The sequence below is a fragment of the Aythya fuligula genome, chromosome 5 (assembly GCF_009819795.1).
Source record: "Aythya fuligula isolate bAytFul2 chromosome 5, bAytFul2.pri, whole genome shotgun sequence".
Lineage (NCBI taxonomy): Eukaryota > Metazoa > Chordata > Aves > Anseriformes > Anatidae > Aythya > Aythya fuligula.
In genome coordinates, this window is record NC_045563.1 from 30,160,654 (window position 1) to 30,182,445 (window position 21,792).

Genomic DNA, 21,792 nt, shown 5'->3' on the forward strand with positions numbered 1-21,792 from the left:
TTCAGCCATTCGATGTTACACATCAAAGATTATTGTTGTCAAAGATTTTATCTTTCCAGCATAAGGCCCAGGTTTATCCTTCTCAACAAATTGCTAAAATCCTATATGAAAATCCTGTTAGAAAGTCACTGTTTTGTTTTGTTTATTAAGAGAAAGAAAAAAAAAAAAAAGATAAACAAACAAAAACACTACAGTTGTGGATTCCATCTGAACATTCTGCTTGAAAAATTTGGTCAAAATTATACGTATACACCCCAAACTTTCAGTTATGTTTCCTTTCTTTGCTACATACAGGAATTTGCCACAAGTGTCTTAATTCAGACAGCAATGAATTCCTTGCTAAGATTTGCTAGAAAATTTGAAGTGAATGCCTCTTTTGAAAACAGAATTATAAGTAGTGACAGAAGTCTTAATTAATGGACTTCTAAATGGTGAAAGACTGTGGAACTGTAAAAATGCTATATAATTATATGATGAATTATATGATGAATTTTAAAAAGCTACAACTTCCATGCAATTGTATAGCTAGCCCAAAGTTTTTCCTGTGGCTTGTTTTTTTTTTTTTTCCTGACTTGAAAAGACAACTCCTAGGAAGTGAATGATCAAAATAATTGCTTTGAATATATCTCTTTTTTTTTTTTTTCTTACAGTCTTCTTCATACTGGTGTGGGGAGCAGCTTTGAGCCTCTTGTTTCCTGACCCCTGTACCACATACCTCTGGTGAAACCGATGAGTCTCATGCTGTTGAGTGCCAGGTTTTCAAACATTTTGTGTTTTCTTTCCCACGAGTTTTGTGACCGGTGTTATGTTTACTCATATGCTGCCCAGACAGCAAGGGAGCTCCTTTGATAGACACAGCTTCTTTCTGAGAGTGCGGGGGTGGATCCTCCATGATGCCTTCCCTCCACACATTTTTATATCCCTCTTAGTGTCTTCCCCTGAGCTAATCAGGTCTGTCAGAGAAAAGAAGCTGTTAGAAGTTCACAATAATTTAAACAACACAGTGAAAATAGGTTTTATTTCTTTCCCTGGCAATCTTTTCTTGCACCATCTAGTATATTATTGCGGTCAAACTCTGATAAGCATGTATTTGCCACAGACAATTTTTGAGAAAAGATCCCTTTAAAGAGCATTATAAAGATAATCAAAACTATTTACCTTTAAGTTAGAAAGTATGTTATTTTTAGACATAGAAATTGTGTGCTTTCTGCTTTTTTGTACTCGTGCTACTATTAGCATTGGTCAAAACTGCAGTTAGCAAAATATTAAATGTTAATATTAAATACTGATAAATAGAAACAATAAAATATTAATAATACTTTTCATTTTATGTGGCGTAATGTTGCTTCTAAGTGTTACTTTTAATTCACAAGGACTGCTCTATGGAGGGAAAAAAAAAAAAAAAGTACAGGAAATTTCTCATAGTAAATTAGTCCAGGAAGATTTGAAATGTAATTAGAATCTCAGGAGGCTGAGATTTGTTGAAAAGGGGAATTTAGTTGAAAAGGGGAATTTAGCTGTGCTGATCCAACATCATACCAGTACAGCTATTTCCACAGCAGGAGTAATATAGATCATCGCAACTTAAAAAGCCTTAATACTAAATGTAAAAGATTTATTTATTTTCCACCTTATGTGAGGATAGTAATTTCCACCTTTATGTGAAAAAAAGTAATGGCTACTTTTTTGTTTTGCATTTTGTGAGAAAGAGATCCTGTCTAGGTGAGTTAAGAGTAAGTCTTACAATGACTTGCTCTAGACTTCTGAAAATATCCTACACATGACCATCAGGAAACAAAAGGAGACAAAAGCTGACACTAGATAAGAAACTCTTTTGATATTTTCAGCAACAAGGGCTCTTAAAACTTAACTGCAGCAAGGAATTATAAGTTTCACAAAAAATTCACAGTTTTATTAAAAATAAATAAATAATTAATGAAGAATGAAGGAGAGTAAATAATAATTATAATAATTTGAAGAATTAAAATGGAATTATATAAGAAGATTTTTATTTCCATTCCCTGTCCAAAATTCTCAAAACATTCTTTTCCATACCTCATAGAAGTATTAACCAAAATGAAATACAGGTTTTATCTGGCCTCCAGGAAAGCTCTAAGGTACTTGTTTTTCTAGACTATGGGTGCAATAGCCTTCTTTAACAACTAAACCTGAAATGCAGCAGAATTGGATATGAAGTTAAAATCTTTCTTGAAGTGAAAAATGCTTGATCTCTTCACAGTATAACTCTACAACGGTACAGCTAACCTATAGATATAGCTTCTTCTGTGTGTACAAGAAGAAATGCCATGTGATTCTCACTCACTATATATGGGATCAGTACAAAACTGAAACGGAAATCTCATAATGGGAAATACGTTCACACAGTAGACAAAATTAGGTTTGCTACTTTTTAAAGTTATTTAGATTTAATTCAGATTTTAAATATACAGTTTAATCTGTGGATTTCTGTATGAAAGCAAAGAATATAGTTTCATTCTTGACCTAAGTGTGTATTTTCTAGTGTGTATTATATATTTTTATTATTATTATTTTATTTTTTTCTGCAGTCTGTAATTTTTTAATGTATCATCTCATTTGCACTCTGCTCCAGAAATTTGACTCCAGGTTTTGTTTCATTTCTTCACCCTATCAGTTTTCATTGTGAAGGAAAAGTGTTTTAACTTTCTTCTTTTTTTTTTTGAATTAGACTTATAATAGAAAATTTTTAATCTATCAGTTATGGGAAGATGAACTTCTGATGACAATGATAAACAGATGTGTTAAAAATGATATGCGGAACTGGTTAGACTTCCTAGCTTTTAAGTTTTCTGACATTTCCAATAATAATACGGTCTTTTCACTTCCTTGTAGCTTTAAATATTTGTGTTTAAGACACTGATTTCTCTACTTTTCTCTCTCTCTCTTTTTTTTTTTTTTTCCCCTCTCGAATGGCACTAAAAATAGAATAAGTCTTTTAGAATATGGACCTATTGAATAAGGTTTCCAAAGCAATAATTCTGATATTCTTAAGGTTTTAAGATTTAATCTATTTTTTTTTTTTCAATGAACTTTCAATTTAGCTCTTCTTTAAACAACACAGCTTTCACCTTTGACCACTTTGCCTTGCACTATTTTGCTAGATCGCAGCTTTCATGTGCTTGGTAGATATGTTGTTGCACGAGCTACTTTCCACCCTGCTGAAGATTGGTTTCTTGGAAATCACATCTCTGTGTCTGATCTATAGAAAAATAAGAACATGGGGAAATTTCTGTTTTGGATGGCCGTCTAGCCCTGACCTGTAAGGCAAAGCCCTATGACATAATAGTCATCTGCTCTAACGGCGTCAGTTGTGCTTGGAATTTGTGAGAAAAATTGAACCAAATGGGAGGAAAAGAGAGCCAACGATCCACTGCACCCTCAGTTCCTCCCCTTTGTATATTATGATAAAAACCATTCATTCATTCATTCATTCATTCATTCATTCATTCATTCATTCATTCATTCATTCTCGTGCTGAGCATGAGAATGCTCTTGCTTTTGCTCTGACCTCATTCATGTTACAGCATTTTGTGTCATGGGCCTCTCCCCATCACATGCTGGTTGCAACCTCGCTGGTCTTGACTGGTCAGTCAGGCTGGCCAGCCACCAACCTGATGGACACATGAGCTGGACAAGGCAGGAAGGAAGGTTTAGCCAGCATAAAAAGTCTAGTAACAAGTTTGCAGAAATGTTGAGCACAGATGCACCTATTCTATGTTGGGAAAAAAATGAACAGAACAATAACAGAAAATGCTCTGGAACTAATCAGTACCCGAGCATCCAGAATGAGCAGATACTATTCCTTGGCTCCCTGTCACTGTTCACCATTGCTAATATGAGGGTGATTATCCTCTCTGATCATCTTGAATGTTTCAATGATAATGTGAAATAAATTCATCAATATTAGCTAAATACTGGCACTCAATTAGTAAAAAATAGGTACTCAATTTTCCTCTAAAATAAAAGAATACAAATAAAGGAACTTTGTCATAATTATTCTACAGTAATTCATTTATATTGGTAAGAATTTAAATAAAAAAGAAACCAAATAATTGGTTCTTATAGTACCTCATCCATCCTTGGCAGTGACTAAGACATTATGGGATCATGAAATCCAAAACTGCATAGTGGATGTGCCTAAGCAGCTAGAATGAAAACTTTTTCTTATTTTTGACTCCTTGACTTTGCAACACTTTTGCAATCACTTTTTAACAGTGTGAATATGGAAATGTACTCGTGTACACCTGTGTTATAGACTATGCTGTACCTCTGTCAATATTAGTAATGAAAGTTGTTAATGATTGCACCCAAACTTAATTATTGAAAATGGGTTATTAGAGAAAGTAATTAGACGCTGGCTTCATTAAGGAGTGTGCACCAAAGGATGAGTTTGTTCTGTTCAGTGCAAAACATTTCAGCTTCTCTAAACATTGTTAAAGTGTTATCTTTATTTTGTGAGAAAGGCTGGCATCACACAGTCTCTGCAAAGACTCTGTTTGCAGATACACGCTTTCTGTAATGGTAATTACAGAAATGCAATTTCTTTATCCTATTCCCTTCTTTGTCTGTCATTCTTTACTTCTTTCATAAACAAGAAAACATATATCTTAACTTGTTCCAGCTTTTAAAAGCACTCCAACTGTGGGATTTGGCATTAGTTCATATGAGTACATGATTCCCAGTTTTAAAGCGAAACAGCTAGCCCCACCAGAAGGAAGGAAAATAAATAAATAAATAAATAAATAAATAATAAGAGATGATTGGCTGATTTCTTGGATTCCCTGAGCAGAGGTGAGACGAAAATCTCCAGTGACTAGATGATATATGGAAACATGCATTTATGGAACTGATACCTGAACGCAATGATGATAAATGAGATCCCTAGCACAATGGGTATTTAAAATACTTTCAGTTAGTCTGAAAGCAGAAGTTTCCTTTGTTATGTCTTCAGCACAAATACAGACTATTCTGATGGGATGAGGCAACATTCCAGAGCAGATTAGCATGTACTGCAGTACTTCTAGTACTGCTAGGTCTGCAGTACTTCATGATCTTGACTTATCATGAACTCTGTGAACTCAAATTGTGTTAACACTAGCACAGAATCACAATGAAGAACACAGCTCAACAACCAGAAGCTTACCATGGTTTTAAATACTGTTCATTTTAATGGATTTGGTAGTGGGATATTCCATATATTTTATGCATGGTGAACCTATTGAGTTGGCAGGGTTGCCATTGTGGTTAGGTAGTAAGGAATTATTTTCTTTTTAAAATACTGTGATTTGTGTGTATGTGGGTGGGTAGAAGGGTGAGTGTGAGCAGTTGTGGAGGACTGCATGCATATGTAGACACAACAATGCGGTAGCCAAAGCCAAGGCAATTTAATGTCTTTTTTTGTTGTTGTTTTTTCTTCTATCCTTAGGATTTTTATTAACTTTGGAGTCAAACGATATTGCCCAAACCAAAAGAGAAAAAAAGCATAAACCCACACCTACATTAGTTAGTTATTATCTATAGCAGATTCTTCAGGGTGCGTATTATGTATGCTTTTCAATTTGTATAGTGACTGGAAAAAGATGTTGCTATTTCTGGAAGCAATGATAAAAATATATAAAAGATATAATCATCTTAATAATATTTAGCAGACACATTAGTGTTGTGATCTTAGAATCAAACAAAGAGCCTCTACTCTAGCATAGAAATGGTTGGGTATCCCTGATGGGGCACATAGGCAAGGCAGCATGCAAGGCAGCAAGGCTGTGAGAAGTATTCTATGTCTGTCTCCCTACACACTGCCAAAACACCAATTTGTCTTAGTAAACAAGTCACAAAATGTATAAAAACTTTAAACTCTATTTGAAATGGTTTTATGGGATTTATTATGAAAAGCAAGATTTCTCTCCATGTTCACATTTGTATAAGGTCTTATAAATTAGCCTAGATTATCTTCAGACACATTTAAATCCTATTGTTAATAATAACAATAATAAAGATTATCATCATTGAACATAATTATCAGAAATACAAATAAATATGACAGATTTATTAATTATAATGTTAGTAACAGTTACATTAACAGCTGATATGTTTTAGTGTGCTCATCTCTTAAAAATAATTCAGAACTCCACCCACAAATCAGAAATCCAAAGTCTGCTTCATTTTAAGATGTTTTGAATTTGTAGCTAGTAATTATAAGACTCAAAAAACAAAACAGAATCCTTTGACATAACATTTATGGTCATGGAACTTCTAAGAGAAAAATAAAGTCTTCTGAAGCTAAGCCAAATCTAGCTAGGATTATCAGAAAACATAAGGAAAACATGCAACTGTTCCCTATACCCTGGGGCACTCCGGAAAACTTTAGTTTAAGACACCTCAAAGTGGATAACACCACTTTAATAACTTTTATAACAACATCTTAAAGATATATATTAAAAAAAAAAAAAAAAAGTATGCACTGTCACTTTCTATTGAACTTTGACAAACCTGGAAGTTTAGTTTGTTGTTGGATATTTATTCATATCGCTCAGCTATCTAGATAGTGAACTGAACTAGAAATATATGATGAAATCACTTTTCTGAGACTTCATGGATCTTTTCTAAAATCTAAATCTAGCAGTCTTAAGGACATGAAAACCAAAACCAACTGCAACCAACCCATTAAACAAACCTGAAGCCCAGAAATACATTTTGGTTTCAATGATTTACTTTATTATAAGGGGAAACTATATATGGAAGTAAGAACAAAGATAATGTTTCTATTAGAGAGTATAGTGCATGCTTATCTGCAACATGCTCAATAGAGTCTGGCTCACAAAATCCCTTCAGACAGTAACACAAAACAATGTACATAGAAAGGAAAATGTACCTCTGCCATCTCATCTACTATTTCATAGCTATGTACAGCTCAAGAAGATTATATTATAACCCAGACATGTTTGTTCATGGGTTTGTTCATGGTTATGTTCAGCTCATATTTGTTCATGGGTTTTTCTTCATCAAGTTCACTCCTGCCAGGGTTTTATTTTATGTGAACCGTCTTCATCACAATATTTTCCAATACTTATAATTCTATTAGAAACATGTCTTTTTCACTTTAAAAAAAAAGAATCTAAGAATCCTACTTTGACTTGTTGGAAGTCTTCTCGATCCAGACTTGTTACATTCTTGTGACTGTGCCATTTGCTTCTAGTACAGAAGTGCAAGCCAATCAAATCATCAGCAGAAAAACAGAAATATTGTTTGCTATGTCGAAACTATGCTATAAAAGCAAACCAGCAAGTATTAAGGGCTTTTAAAGATGGCTTGTTGTTTAAAAAGGACTGGCTCAGTATAAGCTCTATCCAAAGTTCTTGAAAGATAAATTAAATATTTTAGGCAACATTTCTAAAGAAAGACAAATCTTGAAGGTCTTAAACATTTAGTTTATTGCTGGCATTGTATAAATAATAACAAGCACTGAAGTAAAATTATTCAAATAGCTCTAACTAGTTCAGCAGATGACACAGATGAAGAAAATTATTTTGACTAACACAATCTTTGTTTAAAATGATTTAATAAGAAACAAATCAAGAATGCAAAACAAAAATATTTATGTCATTTTCAAATGTATTTGGTGGAACACATTTCAGCCCATGCAATAGGTTTTGTATGTATTATGAATAAGAAATATGTTACATCTATTTTGCTATTAGTGTTACTCCCCCTGTAGTATTCTGTGAAGTCGCAGAGACATTCATGTGAATAAGTATTTGTAGCTCTTTTTCTTTCTTCAAGTACTTTTATTAGGAACAAAAACCTAATGCCATGAACATTAAGGGACATGTCCTTATGTCACTGGAAAATTTTATTCAGCTTGTAGAGAATCACAGAAATCAAGGTTTCAGTATGAAACGAAGGTTTCAGTATGGTACAAGTAACACCAAATAAGATCTCCAGGACTCAGTGAAAGGGAAAACAAAATCCTATAATTTGTCTTAGCTGCTGGTATTTCCTGGTGATACATGAAGTAAGTTCTAGATACTTTTCTCCACATTGATCTCTCCAGTTTTACTGAAGTCAAAGAGATCATCTCCTTGATGAAATATTGAGAGAAAATAAAATCTAGTGTTCATTCTCTGGAATGAACTCATTTTTAAACTTTTAAAAACAAGGATTTTTGTTCTTCTGTCTTTGGCAGAAGAACTTTCTCCCTTACCCATTCTTATACAGGCATATTTGATGTTGGTTGGTTTTCAGCAGAGCTTTGTACATTCTACATTTTTTAAGGCTCTTCAGAATCTTCTCAGATGAAAATCATTAGAGAAAAAGCAAGATACTGTTAGCGCATTCCAAAACAGTTTAATCCTGCAGGCTTTACATATGTACGTGTGTGTGCATATAGCTTATCTTGAGAAGCTCTCTGAAAAAAACATCTATTCTGAATATTTTTGTCCTTGATGTTTTTATTTATTTTTTTATCTATGATTGTGTTTAAAAGAATGAAAACAGATTTCCAAACCGAAAATGAGATGAAGCAGAGTAATGTTAGATAACTCTTTCTTTATCGAACTTCGTGCTTGAGGCTTTGAGCTAATCATGATTTATAAGTCTCAGTTTCCTCATATATGTTTTATTCCAGAGACAGTGACTTTTAGCTCTCTTTCAATGATGTCACACAGATTGGTTTGTCTCTCTGGAGCATGTAGAGAATGTATCTACACAAGAAGTAGTCACAAAATGGCAAAAGCCAGGCAGCTGTCAGAATGACTCTGCTACTTTGGTAGAATCCCATACATCTCTCTTGAATTAAATGCCACTACTATTAGTCTCTCTTATACAAAATTGCTTTCTCCCATCACCTTCCAAATGGATTTTCCAACTTCTGCACATCTTTTTATTGAGAGAATGTCACACTGAGCACTTGCAATTTAAAAGGGAACATTTGTTTGCAATACAAGGCCAGGAGCTCAAAACCAGTGTGTATTATATGGTGATTATATGTGTATATTATATGCTGATCTCCGCAATGCTAATATGTCAGTAAGGTCAGAAAAGAATTGCTGCAGTAAGTGAATCACGTTCAGTGGAACACCTGAATAACAATCTCAGGGAGCTGGTTAAAAAAAGGGGAGTTTTCCTTCAGAAGCACATTTGATTCTGTGTTAATGCAGAATCTCGCTGAACTCCACCAACTTGCTACTGTATGCATTTGCAAATCTCTCTACTTTCTATTTCTTCATTTAAATCATGGTATTCAGTATATTCTCACCCTTACATGATACATATCATGATACAGAAATATCATGAATCAAAGCACACTTAAAAGCCAGTTAAGCTGAAATGAGAAGAAAATAAATAAATAAATAAATAAAAATGAATGAGCTTGTAGTGGTAGATGCTTTCTTATACTTAATGTATATGAGAATTTTTCCTTTTTCCTAATTACCTGAGCTAAAGAATAAGCGCTGCTATTTTAAGCAGAGGTTCATGTGCAATTAAAAATGTACCTGTGGTCAAGGCATTTTTGGTCTTCAGACCTTGGGATCTTTGATCTTTACCACTTGCATGAGGGTAACTGTATTTTAGTCAACCAGTTCATAAGGAAAGTGTGAATTTTTGAATGCACTTGTGGATTTCCTTTCAGGTTGTGTGAGAGATTTGATAGAAATTTCGACAATAACACATCCATGTGTCTAATAATAATGAACTTTTAATCCTGAAGATACAAGACTGATAACAAAAAATGCCATTGGGATAGGAAAACATTAACCTTTAAATCCTCCATCCATTCCTCCCCCCAGTCATCAGATCAGCAGTAACAGATGCAAAATGGAGCTTCCCAACTAGTTCAACCTTTGTGATTTAGTACATACCTGTTTGGCTATCACTCCAGAGATAATGCTTTCTTTACCATGGATTTCCATCTCTCTTCTGAGTACATTGAAGGACACTAATGCAATTAGAGTGGGGAAGTTCATAGTTTGATTGACAAGTCAGAATTCCAGATCCAATAGTAATTAATTTAATTATGCTATCTAGAGGCTATGCTAACCTATACCTAACAAAAACCTACAACAGTTGTTTGTGTGTGTTTGGGTTTTTTTTGAATGAATTACCTCACATGATCTCCCACTGTTAGGGCTGTAGAGAGGAAGTGTTGGATCCTTAGAGAACAAGTTTCCACATATAAAAAGAAAATAGTGATTTTCTGCTTGTACACATCTTTTTTTACATAAATAATGGACTTTAAGTTTACAGCTGAAAAGTTCAGCACTTTTTAATCAGCTGGAAAGTTCATTTAAAAAAAAAAAAGTATAAACATGAGATGTTAATAAATAATTATAATGAAAATAGCCCATAGTCTATCTGCTCACTGTGTAATGACCATAAAAGATCAATAATACTTTAATTGGATTGCTGAATTCTCTCTTCTATTAAGGACAGTAGTGTTTGCTTCACAAATGGAAAACCGAAACTTACTTTTTTGTTTGTTTGTTTGTTTTCTCACTTTATTTCTTTGAAAATATGTCACATGAATTTAAAACACACATAACACTATATTTTACAACATAATAGTGAAAAAATTGCTAAGCCCCTTTTCACTAAAGGTTTGTTGCAGGTGTTATAATTTCGCTCTTGTAAAATAGCAGGTGGGAGGTATAGAACAATACCAAAGGCTCATTCCAAAGCCTTAGGGAAGGGAAAAACAGGAATGAAACTGGGAACCAAGTAAAGTCAGATTCAACAGTGGGATTTTTGTGCTATTCATTTGAAGTGTGTACACAACTTGATGTTTACTCTGTGCTCATCATCCTTGATACATGTATTTTCTGAGCAGCTATCAGAACCAATTTTAGTAAATTTTTTACCCCATTTTAGTAAAGGGAAAGTAATGAATACACCAGACAGTGAGGAAACCTGGATTTTATTGACAGATTTAGCACTGATGGGTAGAGGGAGAGGAAGGGAAGGAAAGAATTCTCTAGATCTGTTTCCAGTTTTATTATTTATGAAGTACGTAAGCTCTTAAAACAAGAACCTCCTTGTTTTTCAAGAACTGATTGAAGGAGCACACAGTATACCTTGCTGGACACTTTTAGAACTTTAGTGGTAAAACTGTAAAGAACCTGTTGCAAATCATATATTACAAATCCCACTGTGTAAAATACATACAATTAGATACTTTGAATTTCTGAATTGTTAAGTTACATGTCCATGTCTGTGCAAACATTTATTAAGGTACCAAATAGTGGCCAGCATACATGCTTTTAACCAATTATATTTTCATTTTTATTTCTTGTTTTATTAGTTCTAAGTGGAATTGATGGTACTAAATGGCCATAATCAGTGAGATGGATATTAAGTAATAAAAATATCCTTCAATATTAAACTACATACATTATATTAATACTTATAAAACATAAACACAAAATACAATTACAATGTAAAGAACAAAAATAATATAAAATACAGCAAATGCAGTAAACAGTAAATCTGGTGGTTCACTATGTCAACAGATGACACCTTTAGGCCCACACATAGGCATGAGTTGGTTGCCTGCTTATCCTATTCCATAACATTTCTTGAAAAGGCCAGATAAGGCCACAGCACACAGTGTAAACTGAATAAAAGGAATTATTCAGGTTAACAATATATAAACAAAATTAAATCAGAGGTCAGAACAATAAAATGAACAGCATTTCATATTTTCTCATATCTGCCTACAATTTTGGACCCAGAAGGTTACTTAACATATATGAGTAAAATTGATAGCTTTTCAATATTGTTCCTTGAAAAATGTGTCACCAAATGACATGGCCTTCACCTTTAAATCTGAGGTGAAAATATAGAGGTCTGTTTTTCATTAATCTTGCAAATGTATTTTGGAAATGTTGCTGTTTTGGCTGGCTGAAGTTCCCTAAATTCCAAGAGGAAAGCTCCCTTTCCTGTCTTCTGCCATAAATAACATCTTTTTCTTAATGTATTCGTCTATTCAGAACAGTTTCTAAGCCTGTTCAACAAAGCTGTCAGGGCAAATGAATTGCTCTCCCCTGATGTTTGTCATTAACAGATTGTATACTGATAGGATAATAACCTCTTTCTTCATACATGAAAGGCATTCTTGTGAGCTGGATTACAACTTGAGATATAAAAGACGTGCTCTGTGGATAACTTCCAGGCTACTTTGCACCACATTGCTCTCTCATAATTTTGTGTTTGTTATCTTGAACGAGTGACAGTAACCACCCATCAGAAACTGAAATTTATGTGAAATGAGTACCACATGTACGATGTTTACTTCAGTCTGGGCAAAGCAGTGACGGATCATTATAGCCCATGGAGCTGTGTGTTTTAGACTGTGTGCAATTTAATATCAAGTACCATAACTTGAATATACAATCACAAAAAAAGAGACGGGTATGAAAAATAAACCACTTGTCATATCATGCATCAGTTTCCAGCAAGTTTTTGGGGTGGTTATGTCAAACAAGGACTTATTTGTTTGTTTTAGTATGTTAAAGCAATCATTTTTCTTCTAGGGTGGATAGCTGTACATGTTTTTAATATATGTAAGCTATTGCTACTTGTTTAAAGGTTTGAAGGAGAGTGGCAAAGGTTTTGCTAATAAAAAAATAAACTCCCTAAGTTCATTAGAAAGTACAAGTGAGGATGTAAATGACAAATAGCTTCAGATAAAAGCAAGGCATTTCAGTATCAAAATACATTTCATAAAAGCTGGAAAAGACCAGTGCTCAGAGTTCATTTGTGATTCTGCTACAACACTGAAAAGTGAAGTATAAGCCAGCATGTATCCCCTCATTCATATACACCAGTAGCATTTTGTTGAGATTTAAGAAGCCTTGCTTTGAGTATCTAAAAGAGACACTTAAATTAGTAATTTACTAAATCTATATTCCTCTTGTAGTCGGCAGAAAATAATAAACAATTCGTCTTGAACCTGATTTACAAATTTAGAGTGTCCATCTCTCTCCATTAACTATAATGGAAACACGGGGAAACTCAGTTAAAGCGACTGAAGTTGTGTGTCAGTCCAGTTCTGAGCTGTGTAGGTGTCACTTCAGTTAGATAAAAGAGATTTGAATCAAAATTTCAGGCAGAAGTGGGGTGGGCAGGGGAATGTTAAAGTCTTCTTTTTTTCTGTCAGATCGTTTCTTGCAGTGAGTATTGATGACTAACTGAGAAAGTTTTTCAAATACCTGGGGCTTATGGATCTATTTTATTTTATGGATTAAGATGTTAATGATTATTTTATGTGTGCATGTCCGTTCTGTGAATGCTCCCACACTGGAATATTTCAATTTAAAGCAGAAATATTTAGAAATATGTGGTCCCAGCGCCTAGTGAGAATTGTAATATAACTGTTTGTGTCTCTGTTGCACTCTATGTTTTGAATAAAATCTTTTCTGTGATGTATTGCTTGTTCTTTCCAGTATATAATACAGAATATACTGAAAGCAAAGACATTTTCCTATAACATATTTTTGACACTCGTACAAAGTTCACTGTAAGAAAGCTGTAGGTCTAGCTATATAGATGAAGTTGTATATATGGAGGATATAAATAAATATTTAAAGGCAAATTCTTAAGAATCCTAACAGGAGATCCAGTTAAGTCTTTCTGTGTAAGTCCTCTTTGAAGCTCGGCATGGACAGCATCAGAGATTTTATTTCTTTTTAGCATATTGATGTGTTTCTTATGCTATGTGGATGCAAACTTGAGGGATTTCTGCTTCATACTCCATTACTAAATGAGAACATCTCCAGGCTGTTTCTCTCTGAACTTCAGCTTTTACTCACAAAATGTTTAAATTATAAATTCAACATTTCTGGGAAAGCAATGAAGTTTAACTTTTGCATGTATGTTGTTCTGCAAGTGTAAATCTGGACAGAGAATATACATTCTGATCGATTCCAGTTCACCACCTTTTCTTACATTAACCTTGATGTAAGTCGAATACATGAGTAAGCATCTTCCTGAATGCAGAAATATGTCTGAAAGGTTGTTTTAATGAATTGTACAGACTAGGTTCTCATCTGATATGTTGTAATACAGTTTCTTTAACATCAATGATAATTTTCAGACACTGAGCATTCTTCTCTTAGTTTTCTTTTATGATTATTTTCTCATTTCATGTAAATGCATACAGTGATACACCATATATGTGTATATATAATTTTGTATATACTTATGGATGTCTGAATATATATATTCATATATAAAATATTTTGTATGAAATAATGAAAAATAATGCATAGTTTCTCTTTCATTTAGCTCTCAGAATATGATTTTATATGAGCTACAAATTGAAAGTCATCATCTGTTTTGACCAGCATATTAATAAAGTTTAATAAACTCTTTGTTCGGTAACCTTAACATTTCTATGAGCAGTTTTAAAACCTTATAGGTGTAAAAAAAAAAAAAAGATTCTATGTTAAAAAAATAAACAACAACAACAACAAAGTTTAAGCTGTTCTTCCATCAGTAAACAAAATTATCAACCACCAAAGAACATGCTTCAAATTTCCAAACTTACTCTTTTCAAAATTATTCCCAGAAGATTAGAGGCTAATGTACAAAACTATTCTGCTTTCTTCTGAGGTCTCAAGAATTATGACCAATTTTTTCATCCAAAACTATGCTAATGGCTCTTTACTGATTTGATGGGGCGTTTGGAAACCAATTTTATTGTCTATTCGTAGGTAACAGATACCATTACCATAATTATTTTTTCCACAAGTTTTTAAAACTTTGTTCTGAGAAAGATTTTGGTGGGTAGCCAGTTTCAGTTTCTCTGTTATATAGACCATCAACAGCTTCCTTCTTGAAAAAAGATGTTACTAATATGATCAAAGAATAAGATGTGCATTTTGTTACTGTGTTGGTTGATAATGAAATCAGTGACATCACTTTGAAGGGACGGATGGATGAATGCATCTGAAAAGAGAGATTTAGTTCTGTTTTCAAATCGTGCAGAAATTGCATATGATTATATACAAAGTTGAAAAGGTATGTTAGGACAACAAAGTTGAGAAGAAGAGTTGAGTGCTCTTTAATAGAAGAGTGCTCTTTAATAAAGACCAGCTCTCTCACTCCTTCTCCTTATACTTAGAGGTACAGCAGAGATTTTGATGATGATGATGAAGTTAATATCCATCCAAACAGTTCTTTTGCTTTAACTTAAGTCTCATACTCATATGAGGAGGCTTACTAGGTGCGTATCTTGGCATTAGAAAAAGGAGTTTGAGTGCTGTGAAGAATGTTTGTACTACTGGAGGCATCCACTATACCTGTGACTTGATAAAGGTCATCAACATTACGAAAACTATTACTATTGCCAACAGCATTCACATGAATACCTAGTCTCTAATTTAAGGGAAGGAATTAGTATGCCACTACACATAACGTATTTACACAAATTGGTATACCATGTTTTCCTAAATATATTCCAGACTTGTACATCTAAAAAATGACTGCCTGTTATAGATGGACAACATTTGAACTCTCAGAGGATAAAGAGCTACTTTGTCACACCAGCAATTACAGCAAATTATAAATCAGACAATTCTGACAAGCTTTCCAGCATGGGGTTTAGATAGAGTTGAACAATGCAAGGAAATAAGGCAACTCTACACAGAATTTACTCTGGATTACCCTGGATTATTTACCCTAAAGGTATCACAACACAGAACACACTGCTTCAAGCAACAACTAAAATGCTTATTAAGTTTGAGTCATGCATATAATAACTTACTCATAAGGGCTTGACAATAACATTTGCACATAGAGGCCAAAGAGTTGGTGTCACGCCCCAGTTTCCTGTTCTGGTTGCTCTTCTGGGCAGAGAAAACGCATGTCTGCTTACAATCTTGGTTGCTCTAAAGGCGAGGCTTATTTTGGTAAAAATAATTCTCGCAAATGTCATGACAGTTTCTGTGTGCCTAGGGGACAAGTGCATATGTAATTATGTGGCTTACGTTCATACACAGTGATTGCTGCACATTGAATTCCAAGTGAGTGCAGCTCTGAGCACTTATTCTTAAAAATCAAGATTAATTTGGGACAGTGAATAACCCACCTTAAAATGTACAGATTTTACAGGCAGACAGGAATTTTAGGTAATCTATCTGGTATGTCTTCTTTGGTAACTCGGGATTCATAATTTAATTTCTTTTTTTCTTCATAAATGAAGTATTTTCTATCATGAATGGAAAAAGGAGTTAAAAGGATTTATTATTTAGTATCATATATGAGTTAAATGCAGATTAAGCAGAAACTGAAGTATGATTGCTGAAAGGGTTAGTTGCTTAAAGAAAAAAAAAAAAAGTATTAAAACAAAACTTGAGTGCTTTCCTTATTCCTAACTCTGTGCTTGTTACACATAACTGACTGTCATAATTGCCTAAAGAAACATAGATAGCATCATAGTTCATATTGATAAATTATGATTTGTAAACAGATGTGCATACCTTCTTTCAATCTCATCTCTCCTCAGACTGTGAAAAACTGCCTCCTCATTAAAAAGTAATTGTTTAAAATCAGTCTGGTTTTGGATGGGGTTCACACCAAAAGTGAGAATTTGTTTCAGAACATGAAAGTTTTTCCTCTTTTATCTGATAGATTCACAACAGATATATATGGATTTTCTTCCAAAAATAGAAGAAAAAAAAAAAAAAAGAGACATCTCAAACCAGACTCTAGAATCTGCACTAAAAATGTCACCTCAATTAATTTCATTTTTCATTTTCACCCTGCAACTCTGAAGAAAAAAGTGGAAATAATGAGTGGAAAAAGTGGAATAAAAAGTGGAAAAAATAAGAATCCCAATTTTACCCCTATGAGACTCCCAATACTATCAGTGGAGTTCTGCTATGCACAGGGACTAGGAGTTCAGCCCAGCACATCTCCATCTGAACACTGTTATGGATCAGAAGAACCATCCCCTAAATAATTTTTAATTTTTCTAGAACTGAGCTTCAGTGAAGATTTTATACTTTGAGTTTCTGTAACCCTTGGCCACAGTATGCTAACCTCTCCCTCAGGCTAGTCCATTTTTTCTCTTGTCCCTCCCTACATCTTCATGCTTTTCTGGCTGAGGTCCCAGGCACATGGTAATACTCTGCCAAATCCAAGTTCAGAGCAAGGACATATCTCACTTCCAAAAGAAGAAGAACATTTCAAAAGAGGAGAGAATCTTATACCAGGAACCTCATCCTCACAGAAAGCAAAGACAGTTGCATGAGTAGCGTCACAGGAAAAATAGTCTTTCCACTCTAAAACACCTGCTCTTCAGGATTCATACAAAACATTTCTAAATTGCAATACCCCTTCAAGTCTTCAGGGGATTAAAAAAAATAATAATAATTAAAAAAAAAAAAAAGAGTAAAATTGTGTTTTTGCTGTAACTCCACAATGAAGAAACTGTACAAGAACATCTAATGAAGTAAAATATTGTGATTTTACAGGTAAATATTTTAAAATAATAAAATACAAATAGAATCTACCTCCAAATCAGTATTAAAACTCTCCCTGCCCACTCTTTGATTTAACCATCTAGATTTGCCAGAGATATGTCACTTAGACATAGTATTAGTAATGTTTGGTGTGGTGCATTTTCTTCAGCCAAGTCATCTTTTCGCTCATGTTTCTTTATAAGGTTCAGTTCCTTTTGTTCAAACAAATGCTAAATTATACAAGCACAGTATAATGATGTTTTATTGCAGAGAATATCACTGTTATTTAGCTATAAACATTCTTCCTTCATGTTTAACAGAAACCAATTAATCAGAAATAGGGCAAAGCAACAATCATATTTTATGTTCTTGTCAATATCGAGAACTTATCACAGAATCACAGAATCACAGAATTTTCTAGGTTGGAAGAGACCTCAAGGTCATCGAGTCCAACCTCCAACCTAACGCTAACAGCCCTCCACTAAACCATATCCCTAAGCTCTACATCTAAGCGTATGCTGATAATGCATCTGTGGCTAGTTGCAGGATGCACTTACATCTGTTCTGGCCTGCCCAAAATGTACCACTGCTGAGAGGCTAAAGATAGAGTCATGCTGAGCTGCAAAGTATGATGTGCTGGAGCAGGTGGAAACCAGGATTAGAAGGCTTTCGGCAGCCCTGGGAAAGGCCCAGCTCTGAGGCATGTCCAGGCAATAGATGCAAAAGAGGACTTTATTTCCCTTCACTTCAGAGAAGCCACAGAAAACCCTACTGCTGCTTCTGGATTTGCCAGGGTCAACACAAAGTTTTTGAAGTGTGAATCAGCATGTTGTGGCCTCCACTTGCTTGCTTTCCTCTGCTTCTTTTGAGCATTCCCCTATTGACAGTCTAAGTATCCTAACAGAAGTGAAAACTCTCTTCAGAGTCTCAGCATGAACTAGAATTAGAGAATCCAGAGAGATCAGTTATCCTGAGCATTGTTCACACTCTGGCCTTATCCCAAACTCCAGCATCACAGAATCACAGAATTGTCTAGGTTGGAAGAGAACTCAAGATCATCGAGTCCAACCTCTGACCTAACACTTACCAGTCCTCCACTAAACCATATCACTAAGGTCTACATCTAAATGTCTTTTAAAGACCTCCAGGGATGGTGACTCAACCACTTCCATGGGCAGCCCATTCCAATGCCTAATTACCCTTTTGGTAAAGTTTTTCCTAATATCCAACCTAAACTTCCCCTGGTACAACTTTAGCCCATTCCCCCTCATCCTGTCGCCAGGCACATGGGAGAATAGACCAATCCCCACCTCGCTACAGCCTCCTTTAATGTACCTATGGAGAGCCCCCTTCCCTTGTGCTCTTGCTGCTGGCCTGTTTTGGAAAATGTATGATTAGTTTGCCTTGTGGATGATGATATGATGTGAATACATCAGATCTGGTGGTTATTTATTTAAAAAAAAAAAAAATCTTCTGCCTAACGCTAGCCTGAACTGGATTCTTTCTCTGTCCATTAAGTCATTGCAAACAAGTTGACGTCCAACTACTTCAAGGAGTGTTTAGTGTATTGAATAAAGTCCCTCACTGGTCTTTAGACCTCACTAATGGAAAGGCAGCTGCATGATGCAGATGTTTATTTGAACTTTTTAAATGCATTGCCTTATTTGGCAACATTATTCTTAGCTGCTGTTTAGACTGAGTACAAGATCAGAGAGAGAGCTAAGAGCTGCCACACCTAGTGCTTCAGAATGAGTGAGCAGTTATCTGTCTGCATCCTTCTGAAGAGATATACATTGAATTCTCCCTGTGTCATTTCTCTGTTGAGTCATTCCCTTATTGCTGAAACAGTTTCTTTTGCCTTTTGAACTGCATAGACCATATTTCTTCTTGATAGATGTGGTGTACAAAGTGCAAAAGAGGAAATAAACTACTACAATGTCTTTGCATGCACAAGGTAATAAGGCACATGCTGATCAATGCACTATTCGCTTACAATAGAGTGGTGACAGCCATTTGAGGGTTAGATGAGGGCATACTTATGTATATCCTGAGCATTCTTAATTGCTGCTATTAGGTCATAAAAGAAAAGGCAGTCTGGAGTTCTGAAGTTTTTCTACAAGAACCAAGAGTCTAGAGTCTGATGTGCTAGTCAAAATTCCCAGCTACTTGACACTCAAGTAATGGATGTTTCAAGGAATATCAATAGCCTGAGAATCCACATGGATTCATCAGAGGAGTGCAATAATGTTTATTTCAGTGTCAGAAGGGATCTTCTTTCTCTTTACTTCTTCAAGAATACTAGGACTTTTTACCTTATAAATCTGATTACAGCGCTTTTTCCTATCTTTTTTTTTTTTTTTTTAGGACAGAAATATTCCGTTGTTCAACTTTTGAGACATTTTTGGGAACAAAGAGGGACACAGAGGGTAGAAAAAGTGCAGAACAATATTGCATGTAGCATATGACTCCACAGGGTAGACACTAGGGCTGTCATCAGAAAATGCCATTTCCTTCAGCATGCTAGAAATGGAATCAGTAATTTTCAGATGAAACACTTTCTGTATCCAAAAGCATAATTTGAGGGCATTCTATTGAATGTCTGAATTCTATTGAAGTGTTTTGGTCCATAAAACCTGCTGTCAAACCATGACGGCATATGCCCATGTTCTTTTGCAGTGGGAAAGTGAGAGGCTAGAGCTCCCAGCTGCTGTGTCTTGGTGCACTCTCACGATGTAAATTTCATTGCAGGGGAAACCTCTAGCCTGACAGCACTAGGAGTTCAAACTAAGGGACATCCATTGTCTTTCAAGTTTCAGCTTTGACAAAATGAATCTTGGAGTCATGGGAATACCAGTTCAAGTCAAGACTTACAATAGTCTTCGTGGTTTAACACAGCTCTGATTTTCAAAAAAGCCAGAACTATTCCTTTTTTTTTTTTTTTTTTTTTTCTTTTTCCTCTCCATCCTTTTCCCTTCTCCCACTTACTTTTAAAGAGAAACCAAGCAAAGGAAGAATTCCCACAGTAGCCTGTATATTGATGCAGAAGGGAAGAAGGGATCCAAAAACAGGAAATATACCATTAGTGCTAGATTGATAGACATGCATCCTAGAAACCCATTAACTTCCTGACCTTTAAATGCTACAATGCTGACCTTGACTCAAGGCTCAGTGTGACTATCTCCCTCTGTCTTAATACAGCAACCATACCTTCCATGAGATATGTATGGATAACTGAGGAGGAAACTGAAGTGCAGGGCAAGATATACACAACTTGCCTGAACAGAGAAAAGGTGAGAATCACAGAGCAGCATTTCAACCTATAGCTTCAGTTTCCAGGTTTTACCTTCTAGGCTTGCCCTTACTATTTTTTGCCTTTTTCAGAGACAAAAGTGAGAAAGATTATTTTATAACAAGACCATTGTTTAGGATGCTATAGGAAAATAGTAAATCTTTTTCCCCTTCTAGATATCTAGAAGGGCAAATATTTGGTTTACAAATCAGTTTTGTCAGTCATTTTTGTTTAGTCTATTGAGAGTGCATCATTTAAATCAAGTGAGAGGTCAGTACTTGAATACAGTGGGATTTTCCGACCAGACTTGCAAAGAAATGCAAGAGTTTCTGTCAGACTTGCAGTATAAACACATTAAAACTTTTCTGAACACCCCTGAGGCAAATGATAGTATTTTTTAATATCTAATCTTTATTATCATTGTCTGTGACCAAGCTAATCTTCACTCTTTCCAGATTAAAATTATTATAACTAGATATATCCTTTTGTTTCTGGTATAACAAATTTGCAAGTTTAATTTTTAAAAATTAATTCCAGCAATTCTATTTCAGACTGTGCATTATGGACAATTTGTAATCAGTTGCAAAAGATTAGACCCTGGGCACACTTAATGGGGATGTTTTAATAGTGCAGATGGCAAAACAGCCTGTGGAAGCAGGTCTGGTGGGCATTCTGCAAAAGCTAATTCAGTCAAAATTTATCCAAGATGACATAATGTACAATTGCTACACTGGGAAACTCTATTAAAATTTCACACATTTAAATCTCTCCCTTCTCTTTTAATTAGAATTTTCCAAGAGAAAGTAGAGGCCATGTGTACCTTTCTGAACTCAACAGGAAAGGTCAAGGATAAACAGCATGATGCATGAAGTTCCTTTGTGCTCAACATGTTCAGGTTAGGAGGAATGTGTTAAAACGATTGCATAGAAGAGACATGTCTGGGAATGAATTTTCATTGTGAACCAGCAGTGGCACTGGGATGTTCTGCCTGCACATGTACACCCACCC

The 21,792-nt window shown here is 34.8% G+C and overlaps 1 long non-coding RNA gene across 1 annotated transcript in view; it reads right to left on the reverse strand.

Annotated features, from left to right (window-relative positions):
- Positions 1 to 921: 921 nt before the first annotated feature.
- LOC116490311 overlaps positions 922 to 21,792 on the reverse strand; it is a 120,520-nt gene continuing 99,649 nt past the window's right edge. The window contains exon 3 of the long non-coding RNA XR_004253356.1: positions 922 to 953. This is a non-coding gene — a long non-coding RNA (uncharacterized LOC116490311). The remainder of the gene's footprint in view (positions 954 to 21,792) is intronic.